General features: G+C 44.0%; 1 pseudogene; it reads left to right on the plus strand.

Moving 5' to 3' along the window:
* Positions 1-544: 544 nt before the first annotated feature.
* Positions 545-3,649, plus strand: LOC103588128 (annotated as a pseudogene).
* Positions 3,650-14,602: the final 10,953 nt, after the last annotated feature.

Genomic DNA, 14,602 nt, shown 5'->3' on the forward strand with positions numbered 1-14,602 from the left:
AAATCTTTTAAAAACATTGTTGGTGAGCTGGCCGGTTAGCTCAGTTGGTTGGAGTGTAGCCTTGTAGCACTAAGGTCAACGGTTCAGATCCCCATAAAGGCCAGCTGCAAAATAAAGGAAAAAAAAGAAAATGAATTACCCACTTTCTGCAATCTCTCTCTCTGCTTCCACCATCTTGCAATGTGAGACCCCTGGGTCACTGTCGCCACCACCAGATGGACTTTGGACAGCCTCAGAAACTGTAAGCAATAAATTTAATTTTCTGTATAAACAACAACAACAACAACCACAAAAATATCGTTGGTTTCTTTCATATCTTTGTTTCCTGTTAGCTTCTCCTGCCAATAGCCAGATCCATACATTCCTCTGGATTTAATTACAGATAATTTGTCCTATTGGCAGGCCACTTGTAAGAATGGGCCCTAATTGGCCAGGTGCAGGAGGCTGTGGGCGGTGGAGTTTAAGCGCGTCACCACCATGCTGGTCTAGGTGCCAGCCCTGATTGCTGAACCTGCAATTGGACCTGTGGCCATCACCGCATGCCATGGGCCTCTGCCTTTGTCCCTACCATGTGGCCTTCCTCCTGGGTGGCCTTCTGTTTCTCCTGCTGCTGTTAATGCTATTCAAGGACCCAGTGCTCCTGGCTCAATGTCCCCCCTCTTCAACCCCTACTCCAGTGGTAGTGGGTGAGGCACGTGGCTGGTGTGCCCAGTGATTTGGGGAACCAGCTGGAAGCAAAGCTGGACAAGCTGACAGTCTGTATTGTCTCTGCTCCAGGAAGACTGACAGCCACTCATACTCTGGCTGAATCTCAAACTGCTGCTGCCTATCATCACTGACTGCTGAATAGACAATATTGGGCTGGTTTACAACAGAACATCCAGGGCTACTCAGTTTCCCAATAGTGTGGATGTGCCTGTCCCTGGCTTTGGGAAAATCTTCTCATCGGAGTTCCTGGACTCTAGCCAAAGCAGTGTGGGTTCCTGTTTCCACACCATGGTGGAGAGCTTTGTGAGTTGGGGCTACACACTGGATGAGGATGTTCAAGGGGCCGCCTATGATGGGTGCCAAGCCCGAAATGAAAATGGGGCCCTACTTCCTGGCCTCTGCAAGGTGATCTAGGACATGCATCAGCTGTATGGGGACACCATGGTGCTGGCTGCCCACAGCATGGGCAACATGTACACTCTTTGCTTTCTTCAGTGGCAGCCACTGGCCTGGAAGAACAAGGATATTCATGCTTTCATAGCACTGGGCATGCCCTGGCAGGGTGTAGCCAAGATCCTGCGCATCCTGACCTTGGGTAAGACCCTTCCTGGTCCAGAGTGGGGGGCAGGCTCTGGGAATGCCGTCCTGTCTTTCATTCCATAATGTCCTCCTGGGCCAGCACCTCTCATGTCTCTTCTTCTGGGTTAGCACCCTTCCATCTCCAGAGTGGCATTCTTTTTCAAATATTTTTTTCCAAAGGAGAATCTAACAGTACTCCTAATTTCACCTATCTAATTGATAGCCCTTGTAATCTGGGTAAGTTTTGTGCAGAATATGCATGGAGCAGCAGAACTGCTGGTTACACAGGTACTTGCTTGTGCACGTGCAAACGCACAAGCACACGCACACGCACACACACACACACACACACACACACACGCACACGCTGGCTGGCCTGACTTGGTTTGACCCATAGTTCTTTGCAGGCACTTCTCCCTCCTTCTCACCCTCATCCTCACTTATTCATCCCCGCCTTTGCCCCTGAAGAGGAAGGCTGGACTACAGTTTCCTGTTTAGGAGTTGCACCTCTATCTGTGGGCAGCAGGGAGCCTCCGTGGGCAATGCAGGGAGGAAGCAGGTGCAGATCTGATTGGGCCTGCTTGCCTGGCAGTTGGGAAAGCCTTTCCTCATCCTTGCCACATCCACTTACCTTTTTATGACTGTCGGAACCTGCCAGCTACAGCCATAGGAGGGAGCTTTCTGCTCTAGGAGGAACCTTCCCTGCCTCTGCTGGGACTAGGTGGAAGCCCCATGGCCTCTCACTTTCGGAGCTGTGAGCCAAGGCAGTGCCGAATGTCTCACGAGCTTTCTTTTTCAAGTCTCCGACACTGCCTGGCCTGCTTGATCAACTGACATCGTGATTGGGTCAGGCCCAGGGCCTCTTCCAGTAGTGACACTGAATTGGCTGGACGATGAGCCCATGGCTCAGACATTTAGATATAGTGAGGACTTATCCACACCCACCTACTCTTTCCAGCCTGGACCTGGAGGGACAGATGTGGGCACCACCTGAGTTTGGACAGGGAGCCATGGTGGAATTTAGGCCCATCGCCTTTCGGAGTTTCCCCATGAGTCCCCTGAGAGCTTTGCCTTAGATGCTGGGAAACTGTTCTGTCAGGCCCTGGCAGTCCAGGAGTGGGGTATCGTGAGGGTTAGTGGAAGTCATCGACCCCTAGGAGCTTCTCTTTCCTCAGGGGTTCTAGAACTCAGCCCCAGGAAGCAGACCTGAGGCCCTGTGGTAAGACAGAGAGACCTCCCTACTTCCAGATACGGGGTGGGTGATGGGTGTCCATGAGGCCTTAACAGGTCAGAGATCCCTGTTTCCAAGTGCCACCTCATCCCTGGAGGTCTCATTGGCTGGTGGGTATATTTGTGTTGTTTGCATTCCTGTGTGCGAAGGACTCTGACTCCATCTACAGCCTCCCCTTCTGCCGTCTCCAGCAGGCCTGGCCTCCAGGTCAGCACACAGCCAGGTGGGTGCTATGAGACCAGGGCTGGCTGAATGCCATGACCCCAGTTCAGTGTAATCAAAGACAAAGAAGAACATGTCCACAGGCTGTCAATCTGCTGATTCACCTTAGACAAGGTCAGTGCCCGCAGACCTTGTGATAAGCTGGAGGGTACCATTCACAGATGAGGAAACATAACAAATCGCCCAGTGGGTAAGGGCTTCCTAAATCCCTAATGAGGAAATGCAAAAGAAGCAAACAAGTGTGTGTGTACCAGATGTAGCAAAAATAAAGGGAAACAATAAAAGCCATGATGATAACAGTGGAGCATTGACTGGGCCACTGGCTAGGGGTCAGCAGGTGGCTTGGTGGCGAACATGCTGCTGGGCCGCTTGCATTTCTAAGCACAGTCTGCTAGAACCCTCTCCTTGCAGGAGACAACAACCGAATCCCAGTCATTGGGCCCCTGAAGATCTGGGAGCATCAGCAGTCAGCTGTCTCCACCAGCTGGCTGCTGCCCTACAACTATACTTGGTCCCCTGAGAAAGCGTTCGTGTACACACCCACAACCAACTACATGCTGCGGGACTTATCACAAGTTCTTCCAGGACATTGACTTTGAAGATGGCTGGCTCATGTTGGCAGGACACAGAGGGGCTGTGCCACCTGGCGTGCAGCTGCACTGCCTCTGTGGTACTGGTGTTGCCACATCAGACTCCTACTGAGAGAGCTTCCCTGACTGTGACCCTAAAATCTGCTTTGGCAACAGCGAAAGCACTGTGAATTTGCAGAGTGCCCTGCAGTGCCAATCCTGGCACAGCCACCAGAAGCACCAAGTGTTGTTGCAGGAGCAGCCAGGCAGTGAGCACATTGAGATGCTGGCCAATGCCACTACCCTGGCCTGTCTGAAACATGTGCTCCTTGGGCCTTGATTCCTATGCCAGGTGGGGCTGCTGGATGGCTTGACCATGGGGTTTCTCTTGGTCTCTGGGGCTGTCATGGCCCATGAGTGTAGCACAGTACGTGGCCGACCATTCAAGGTCCTAGGTCTTGGGCTGTGAAGCATCTGCCATGAGGAAGTGCTGTCTCTATTCTCCCTCTTTGGCAATCAAAAAAGGAGGAAATAAGAGTCTGGACTGAAGAGACCCTTGAAGGAAAGAATGCTGCTAATGGAGGGATTGTGACTTTAGGACCAGCTCTGCAGGTGGATTGACTGGCACCTGGCCCCAATCCCCAATTCTGGGGCCATGTGTTTCTCCTTCCCCTATGGCCTTTTCACACTCTCCCACTGGGCCCTGGCCCCTCAGCTTTCCCATGAGGGATTTTACTGAGCTGTGGTCCCTACCTCTATAGTTTCCAGGGATAAGTTCCTGGCCCCTAGGGTGACTCTTTCCACACACTGGTCACAGGTAGGCCTGCCACTGGCCATGGGTGACTGGAGCTGCTGGCTTCCCTTTGGCTAGCTGGCAGACAGCCTGACTGTGGCTTCTTGGGGACAACCCAGTAGTCCCTGCAGGCAGGGGCAGTTTGTTTTGTTTTTTGTGGTTCCCAGACCCTGGGGCATTAATTCCACTCCTACCTCCCTCACCTCCAAGAGCAGCCTAGCTCTATATTGGGCAGCAGATGGCTCCCCAGTTCTGGGGCCATGTCCCAGCAGCCCTGATCACCTCAGCTGAGCTGTTGGCCCCAGTATTGAAGCTGGCTTCCTTTGCTCTGGGACTGTGGTTCAAGGATGAGAATGGAGCCCGGTGCTGTTCGACTTTTAGGTATGCCTGAAGAAAGATTGCTCAAGGAGGCAGCAGAGGCTTCTCAGAGCTGCCCTGAGTTGTCCTCTATGCTAACTCTGCCAGCTGCCTTAGGCTCTCTCCAGCATCCAAATGGGCTGGCACAGGGTGGAGAGGTGGTGGGGCTCCTGTCCACCATGCCCAGCACCTGCTTCCACTAGGCAACTGAGTGGTATTTAGTCTGTAGGGACTAACCCAGAAACTTAAGTGGGGCTTTGAGAGAGCCAGGTAACTTGGGGACCCCCTAGGGGTTTTCTGTCTGCCCAGCGATGTTGCATAGGTCTCCCTTTGATTGCATGGATGAAGAATCAGGGCCTTACTGACAGTGGGCTTCAAGTGCATGACTGGCTATATGCCAAGACTTGTGTCCAGACTCTAGGTTGGGGCCCCCAAACCACATTCAGGCTGGACTGTGCTGCTCTCCCAGAGTTTCTGTGGAGCTGGATTTTCTCTGTTGTGTACATGCCCAGCATCTGTCTCTCCCTTTGTTCCTAAATGGTGGGCTTCTCTGGGGCTCTGAGCACTCTGTACCTTGATTCTAGCAATGAAAGTATTCTGGATGCTGAAAAGAAAAAATTATTACAGGTAATTTGTACTCTTTTGGCTCCCTTTAGGCCAAATCTATAATCTCTTTACTCTGAGCCATTTTGCACAAGTGGAATGATTTACTGGGGCCATTAAAGGAATCAGCGGTCTTAACAAAAGGTGCGGTGACCACAGTCTTTATTTCGTCTTTGTCCCCAAACTTGAGTTTAATTATTATTGATATTATTATTATTAATTGGATATACTTTTACTTGATAAGATGAAAATATTAACTCTTCATATTATAAGGAATGCTAAAAACATTTTTATGGGCACTTTTTAGTATGAATTTTCCATAACTGCTCTTGTTTTCTGATTTTTATAATATGCTTCTAAAAGATAATAATAAGTTTCTACTTTTCTCATTTATTCCATTTAAAATCTCTTTAAAATTATTCTTAAAATTGCCCACATGTTACTCCAGTACTTTCATATTCAGAATTACTGATGTGCTTTGAATTCAGTAAAAACAATTAAAATGATTCCATGTAGAAAATATGCACACAACTAAAAAACAACTAGCCATACTCTGTCTTGGTCTTTGCACTAAGGTTTTGCCTTAATTTGAAAATAGTTCTCTGACTAAAGATGAGAAGCAGTTGCATCTTTCAACCTTGTCTCTGGATTTCTGGATTCTTCTTTTCCCTTCCATTCTCATTTGCAAACAGGCCAGTTCTTTTTTTGAGCCCATCTTTTTCTTGTAGTGGCTTGATATGGATTGAATCGTGTCCCCCAAATTTTATGTATTAAAAGCTTGATACTTACTGTGAATGTTGGGAGAGTGGGAGATCCTATTATGGTAATTGAAAGGTGGGACCTTGGAGAGGTGATTAAGTTTATGGTTTAATGGTGGTTGTGGGCATGGTTCTGATGGCTTTAACAGGAGCCAACTGAGAAAGTTCTCTTTGCCCTGGCATTTTTTGTCTTGTGAGACCCTTGCATTGCTGTAAAGCTACCACCATGAAGATTCTCACCAGATGTGTTCCCGGGACTTTGGACTTCCCAGCTGCTGAAATTGTAAGCAATAAATTTCATTTTCTTACATATTAGCCAGTTCCAAGTATTTTGTTATAAGCAACAGGAATGGACTAATACATGCCTAAAAAGCAATTTTGGGCTACCAACAATCTGTCTTCAAAATTCTTTACCAAAATCACAAGTTTATTAGGTATATTTTCTGCCTTTCAAGTTATGACAGGTGACACTTTTACCAAAACATTTATTATTGCATAGTATAGGTGGTCATTTTCCCAGCCATATAACATCAGGGCTTTTGTAAAAGGGATGGTGAAATACCACGTTTTCGTTTTGTTTTTTTATTGTTGTTGTTGTTACAGTAGTGCCTTACTTTTAGGTATCAACTTTTGTTGTGGCAAAAAACAATCCCCAAATCTCAGCAACTAACAACAGTTGTTTATTGCTCATGTTATTGGACTCTGCTGGGCTCTTTTGGGCTCAGCTTGCCTCTTGGTGTCTTTACTGTCTGGCCTCAGTGAAGAACCTGAGGAGTAGCCACCAATCAATACATGCTTTTCTGACTGTGTATATTGCTAGGGCTAGGGCTCACAGACCCCTCAAACCCATTGTACAAACTGAGTCACAAACCCTTCACACTTAGGCCCACACGCTAGGTAATAGGAAAAGATCCTGGGAGCTGTGGGTAAAAAAATTAATAGGCTTTACTCAGAGCTAGGAGCAGCTGCCCTAGTGGCCTCCCAGAGTGTCCCAAGAAGCACCGTGTATCAGAGCCCTTATAGGCCTTTATACTTAGATCCATAACCCAGGACACCTGGGTGCCCATACGTAGTTACATTAAGTAGTAACCAAGGAACACCTAGGCGTACATGGATATTTACAGCAAATGCTTGACAAGATTCTGAACATCTGAGGGTCCCTAGCCATTTTCCTATATTTTCCCAGCAATCCACCCCTTCAGGCTCCCTCACCTTACAATCTACTCATTCAGAATCTTCCATGATGTTCCCTTAGTGAGGATAGATGACCCTTACATTCACATATTACACATTCCATCCCAGTCCCAAAAGTCTTTAGTTTGTTGCAGCACCAATTCAAAAGTCCAAAGTCTCATCTGAAACTAAAGGCAAAACTCCTTTCAGCTGTGAACCTGTAAAGAGTCAAAAACAAGTTTATCTACTTCCAAGATACAGTGGGACAGACATTGGGTACACATTCTCATTCTAAAAGAGAGGAATAGACCAGGAAAGAGGAGAAACAGGCCCCAAACAAATCAGAAACCCAAACAGGGCAAACATTAAGTACACTGGGGCATTTGGATCCCCAAAGCATTGAGCAGCCTTGTTTCTACAGCTCCACCAGGTGCAGCCCATTGAACTGTCCTGGTGCCTGTGGCTTTTCCAAGCCGTTGTTGTGTGCTGCCAGCAGCCTCATGGTTCTGGGCTCCTAACGGCAGTCCTGCCATCCTGGCTCCATGAGACATTTCCCCAGTGGGGGCTCCAACCCCACTTTTCTGCTCCACAGTGCTCCATAGATGACCTCCACAGTGGTTCCACCCCTGCAGCAGGTCTGAGTCCCCAGGTTTTTCCATATATTTTCCAAAATCTCGGTGGAGGCTGCCATGCCTGCCCTGCTTTCATGTTCTGCTGGCCTGCAAACTTAACACAATGTGAATGCCACCAAGGTTTTTGGCTTTGGCACTCTGGAGCTGCTGCACGAATCACACTTGGGGCCACCGAACAGAGTTGCTCCAGCCAGAGTGGCTGGGATGCAGGGAGCAGTTTCCCCAACGGCAGCAACACCCCAGGTCTTTCCTCTGGAGAAACTCAGTTCTCCTAGGCCTCTGTGATGGGCGGGGCACTCTCCCAAACTTCTAAAATGCCCTCAGGGCCTTCCACATTGTCTTGGCTATTAGCATCTAGCTGCCCCATCCCCGGCTCCTGAACTACTTGAATCAGCTTGGCTTATTCTGGCTGTTCACTCACAGTCTTGGGCAGTTCTGCAGCATTTGCCCACACAGTTCAAACAGCTGCATTCACCCAGTCCATTAAGGAGTGGCTGCCCTGCCCCTGTGCATATCTGCGGCTATTCTGTTACGGTTGCCACAGAGACAAGTGCGTAGTAACAGAGACTAACTTTTCCACCTTGCTGCCAGGTGAAAACATACTTGAAATTCTGCAGGGGCACCCATCCTTGGGTCTTCTGCCCATCTGCATGTGGTGCTCTTTTCTCAGGTTTATATGGCACCCATTGAGCCATCGGGTTTAAGTGGCACCCTTCCAGCCATTTGCCTTTGGACAAACATGACGTGCATTTACTACATCGTCTCCAGAGCATGTTACACCATCCACCTCTAGGTCCCATAGCTGCAGCAGCCAGGGGCTCTCTCTGTTTCTGCTGCTTTACTGTACCCCCAAGCCCACCAATTAGACCTGGGTATACGGAACATAGGTAGTGAATTGGGTCACCAGTGGGTTGCCTACTGGTCTGCCCCATCCCATAGGCTGCTAGTGCTTCACTTTCTATGAGCAGGTCATCCCAGGAGATGCATGGTCTCCGCCAACTCACCATCAGGTTCATCATATGTCTTTGGTGTCAGAAGCAGGGATGACCTATTGTGGCACTTCAGCCTCCAGGGCACATATCCATACACTGTCTGCACTCTCTGCTTTCTGCTGCAAGTCTCCAAACTATGCTGCTTCATGGGGTTTCTGGTCCCTGTTGGCTCGTAGTACAGCAAGCAACAGCCAGACCCCAGTGAACAGGAAAGTGGCCACCGGGCACCACATACCCAAGGGTAGCCACATTCCCTCTCTCTCCCAGGGGCTTTCTCCTTTTTTACCTGCTTGGCATCCTGCAATGACTACTCAAATTGCTGGGCTCTTTTACCTGCCTGGAATCCTGCTATGACTATGCCAATTGTAAAGCTAGGGCTAGGGCTCACAGACCCCTCAAGCCCATTGTACAGACTGGGTCACATACCTTCCACATGCAGGTCTACGAGCTAGGTAATAGGAAAAGGTTCTGGGAGCCATGGGTAAAAAAATTAATAGGCTTCATTTAGAGCTAGGAGCAGCTGCCCTAGTGGCTTCCCGGAGTGTCCCAAGAAATGCCATGTATCAGAGCCATCAGTCCTTTATACTTAGGTCCATAACTCAGGACCTAAGTATAAAGGGTCCCCATATGCAATTACATTAGTTAGTAACCAAGGAACACCTGGGCGTACATGGATATTTACAGCAAACGCTCAGCAAGATTCTGAACATCTGAAGTGCCCTGACCATTTTCCTATATTTTCCCAACAGGGAGCATATGCTAACCATACAAAAAATAAGATATACTACAACAAATACTTGTTGAAAAGGAATTGTGTTCCTTCCAGCTGCTAAAGACACTATACAGAAACAGTGTCTCTGATCTCAGAAAACTCAGTGTAGTGGAGAATTCAGCTAAGTAGAAAGGCAAATACGATGCAATGTGAGGTATGTACAGGAACTTGTGCCTCCTATTCAGAATAAAGGCATCAGAGAAGCATTCCTGGAGGAAGTAGTAACTGAACTGAGACCTAGATGGTGAACAGCAGTTGGACACAGGAAAAGAGCAGCGGGCACGAAGAGGGTTAGTTCCCAGAAGCTCAGCATAAGCAAAGCCTGAGGGCAAGAGGGAGGATAGGGAACCAAAAATATTTCAGTGTGGTTTCAATGCAGAGACCAACTCTATCAAATGCACAAAACAATGTTTAAATATTTCATATTCAGAAGATAAATGTTGGGTTTGAAACTGTGGAGTCATAAATCTCATAAACAGTCTCATGATAGTATACTGCTGTACACTGAAAACTAAAAAAGAAAAAACAAAACAAAAACTCTGGCTTCCAGAGTTGGAATATCCCAGAGAGAAAGGACATTTACACTTTGACAAAGTTAGTATGAAAAGCAGAGGTAGTTTTATTAAACTGCTCATGGTTTGGCACTTTTCTCTGGCATGCTTTGTGGGAGAAATCTTCAGTGTTTAAAAATAGAGTCGAATGATTTTAATATAATTATTTTACTATCCAGGGCAACCAGTAGCAAGAAAAAAATTGCCTTGAGGTTTATAGTTTATATATCTGATCAGAAAATAGTTATCTTTCACCAATTAACTACATTAACCAGACTTTGAAAACAACCAAGATTGAAATGCAATTTTATTGTATCACTTTTCAAGCATGTGGCTTTGAGTTTGGTCTAAGCAGAGTGAGGGAACCTTAAGAGCATCCCTATTTTGTTTCTCAGCACAGTGTACTGCCCTGTGGAAAAGTCCAGCACATTTACAACTTGGATAAGCCCCCATTTTCCCTTTGAAATGTACAGCTGGGCTGTGTTAACATGCTGATGATAATCATAAAAACAACACTTCTGGCTCAGTTTGTACTCATTGTGCATGTATTTTAGAAGAAGGAGGCTTCCAAGTGCCAGCCACAAACTGCTTTCAAAACAGGACCTGATAAAATATGGCTTTGCAAAGTAGGCCAGAATACAGAATCTTGAAATATTCACCTTTAAGATACACTTCTCACTTGTATTAAAAGCCCTTATAGTGCTGTTGCTTATCTCCGTAGGGTCTAGTCATAAGAAGAGCAGTTATAGACAGTAAAAAAAAAAGTCTAGAAAGAATCTCAGGAGAGATCAAATGTTGATGTAATATTAATATACTATCTGTGATCTTTTTATCACCAAAAACATTGGACACACGTTACCTTTGAACCTCAGCTCCATCATTGCATGACACATTGTTGAAATCTGCATCTCTGATCTTGTCCTAGGCAAAAATATGGAAAAGGCAAAGTGTGCACTCGAAATTCCATTGCTCTTGCTAAAAAATTACCTCTTCTTCTCCACCCAATATTAACAGCTACCATTTATTGATTATTTAACCATGCTCTGTACACTATATAACCAGAGACAAGCATGTTTCTCTCATCTTGCAAATGAGAAAACTGAGACAACTCAAACTTTAATTTTCTCAACCTCATCAAGCTAGTAACGTGGTAGAAACAAGATTTAAACCAGATCTTTCCAACTTTAAGTAAAGCCGTAGTCTGACCACTCCACAACACAAAATTATGTTTAGCATAATTCAATTCTGTTTTTGTCTTTTTGTGTTTTATTCTATTAGCATAACTTAAATCTTCAACTAAAAAGGAAAGACCTAAGAAAATCAGTGAATTAGACTAAAAGCAGATACTTGAATGCAGATTTTTATTGTCCTGTTTGAGCACACAGGATGTTGGTAATAGAAGCTAGTACATTAACCCAATTCATATGAATTTAAAGTCTCTGGTTATATATATATACACACACACACACACATATATTAGCCTTAACAATTTCCCAAGGTCTACATTAACTTACAGAGTTTTAATGAGAGCACTGAACAGTGTCTGGCACTGATTAATTGCTGAATAAATAAGAGTATAATAAAAATCAAATTTCCCAAGCTTAGCAACCTTAGCAAAAAGAGAACTTATTTCTTCTAGCATTAAGAATGTCATTACCCTGCTTTGGTATATCTTATCTTACTTTTTGCTGATAATATTTTAATATGAGGGTAAATTAGGAGGATAGATCTCAAATACGTGGAACTTTAGTGTATTAACTAGGTTTGCACTGTGATTATACCGTGAAATAACAATTCCCAAAATCTCACCTTCATTCTCAGAAGATTCTTCCTAGTTGTTCCAAAATTTCTGCCAGCAGCTTTCAAGACTACATGCTTCCTCATTAAGATACTGCATTGTCCCATTCCTTCAACTTCTGATGTCAAGTGTTAGGCTTCATTCTTGTTGCACTAAATTGGGTAGTTACAACCAGGCTAATGCTAATAGATTTAGGTCTGAGCCACTTGTGCCACTCACAGAAATGAGCTACAGTCCTATTTCCATGAAGCACATGGGCTGCTTAGAGGGGTGATGCCTGATTTTCTGAAAGACAGTCATGGTGCTAAAGCCAAAAGTAGGTGATAAAAGACTACCAGAATCAGCAAATGTCCTACAATAATATAATGTCTACATTTCAGATTTCTTATTTTACTTCAGGTTTGTGGTTTGGTTTGCTTTGGTCTTAGGAAGAAGAACCCTGCAACACCATCATCTGAACTCTCTACTAGTAGACACAACTTCAAAGACTGAACTGAGAAAACATGCAGAGTCAAGAAGGAAAGGTGAAGAAGAGACACTTAGTAAGGAATGACGTTTTCCTTCCCCTCTTGAGATACAAAGAGCAGCTAATTGAGTTTAAACTTTTTCCTTCCTTGAAAAGACATTCTAAACTAACAATATCTGTGGGTACATCAGTCATTGTTCCAGTTCTAGGAGGAAAAATAGTAAAATGTTAGTTATTATAGTGGAGGAAGAGTTACCTAGAAAAATCTTTTTCTTCAAAAATAAAAATATATATGTAAGAAATGGCAAATGACAAATATGAAATAATACAGGAATTCTACAAAAAAAAAATCCAGTACATCTGAAATTTCTGATGCATGATAAATACTTAAGGATGGCTAAGAAACAATTTTAGCAATGCCGAGGACAAGAATATTGCTACTTCTGAGTCATATCTATACAGTGTCTTGGAATTGACATTTATTCAATGGGCTGTTATGACTTACCAATGAAGGATTTCCTATATACAATTCACTGTGGTTATAAAGCTCCTACCTAAACCTTTTTCTATGTTCGCCTACAACTACCCTGAAGATTTAGGGTGCTCTTCATAACTCTATTTGAAGCCATTCCTTTGGGGAAGGCCTAGAATTGTCTGCTTGTTGATATTCTAAAGATGAAATAATACATGAGATGTGATTGAAATAGTCCAGGGTACATGCTTCCAGTAAGCTGAAGGACCAGTTATCTTTCTTATTGCTGCTGTTATTTTTCCCCTTTTCACTTGAATCATTTTTCTGGGAGAGCAAATTCCTTGTGCAAGTTGCTGCTCCAAGGATTGGGTGGCAGGAAAGTCCACCGACACCTTTATCTGATTTTAAAGGATGAAGGAAGGAGGCAGCTGGTTTCTAACATCTTTGCTTTGACAGCCCTCAGAGCCACCAGAGCCTCACTTGCAGTTGGGGCTGTTGGTAGCTTCTGGGGAAAGACTGCTTGAACATCTTCAGAATGCCAACGTTTTTTCAGCGAATAGTATCCATGTGTCTCAAAGTGAAAATTAGATCCAAACTTCCGTCATCATCAAACGCTTGCTGTTCCTCTTTGAACACTTGGTGAATCTGGTGCACATGAAAACATGGGTTAGTGAAGATCAGTGTGAAAGGCCAAGTAACACATGTCTTCTTCTTCCTCTTTGGTGCATCATTTTCATGGTCCTAATAATTCCCCAACTGAAGAAAAGCAAGCAGTGAAACAAAAAAACATAGAAATGATGCTAACAAAGTTCAACGTCATCCACAGTTAATGATAGAAGAAATGCTAGTTTAATGCAATACAGCTTGTACTGATCATTAAAAACCAATCATTAAATGACAGTTTAGAAGTTTTCAACCACTACATCTTTACACTATGATTTATTTGGGTAAAAGTTTTGTGATACATTTTAACTGCATTACTGTATAAAGAGCAGCAAAGTAATTAGCCCTGTTTATTTTGAGGTTTTTATTTTTCAAATACATATAAAGACTTTTTTGAAGACTATGCTCAAAATATAAAAAGAAAACTAGAAAAAGTAGTAATAGACATTTTAATATGCAATATATTTAAAGGAATGCAAATCAAAATGAGATTTTATTTATTTATTTATTTATTTAATGTTTCAGATTATTCCAGGGTGGAATAGCAGAGGATGTGGAGATAGGAAGCCAAATATTTTGAGGAGAGAGCCATCAGGATTTATAGATGAATTGAATGAGGAGTGTGAAAGAAAAAAGAGGAGTCAGGGATAGATAACTCTGACGTTTTTAGTTTGAGCACCAGGAAAGATGAATTTACCATCGACTGAACTGAGGAAGACCACAAGTGGAGCAGGTTTGGGTAGGAGTGTGGAGAATAGGGACTCAATTTGAGGCAGAAGTTTAAAGTTTGATTTTACTATCATAAGTAGTTTAAGTAGTTCACCCCAAATTTGTTCTGGTTAGATATCTTGGTTTCCAGAGTATAATATTCTTCAATGCAAACTAAACTAAGGAAGAGATTTTGCACTTTAATAATTTGGCTTTTCATGAGTTTCAGTAATAGAACATTTTTTTTTTTCAAGATTCTTTACTTTGAAAAACAAAAATGTAAGTATCAACATAATGTACAATAATTCCCAGTTATTTTTATCACTGTATGTTAAGCACTATGCTTACTGCTTTGCAGATGTGATCTAATCCTCACCAAACACTTTGAGATGGTGCTATTATTTCCCCCTATTTTCCAGATGAGAAAAATTGAGAATTTAAAATGCCTGGGGATACATAGTTAGTATTCAACACAACTAGTGAGATCAGTTTGATGCTAAAGCCCATGCTTAAAGCCAAAATATATATTTTAAGTATTCATTTATTCTTTTTAAA

The sequence above is a fragment of the Galeopterus variegatus genome, unplaced genomic scaffold (assembly GCF_000696425.1).
Source record: "Galeopterus variegatus unplaced genomic scaffold, G_variegatus-3.0.2 Scaffold28, whole genome shotgun sequence".
NCBI classification, from domain to species: domain Eukaryota; kingdom Metazoa; phylum Chordata; class Mammalia; order Dermoptera; family Cynocephalidae; genus Galeopterus; species Galeopterus variegatus.